Here is a 235-nt window from a genome sequence, read left to right on the forward strand (position 1 = left end):
GTACTCCCGTGTGCACACCGCTACTGTAAGAACGCGTCGAAAAGTGGCGTAGGGGGGCAGAGGGCAACTAGTAACTCACTTGGACACACGCACATGTCGAGTGAGAATTTTACAGCCATAGAGGTGGAAATAATGCATTTGTTTACAGTCGACACTGCGCTCGTCACACTGACCACAAGTGCTGACCATTTTCACATGTATTAACTCACTCGCATCAGCGTGGCATCTGGTTGGA

This window comes from Penaeus monodon, chromosome 20 (genome assembly GCF_015228065.2).
Source record: "Penaeus monodon isolate SGIC_2016 chromosome 20, NSTDA_Pmon_1, whole genome shotgun sequence".
Lineage (NCBI taxonomy): Eukaryota > Metazoa > Arthropoda > Malacostraca > Decapoda > Penaeidae > Penaeus > Penaeus monodon.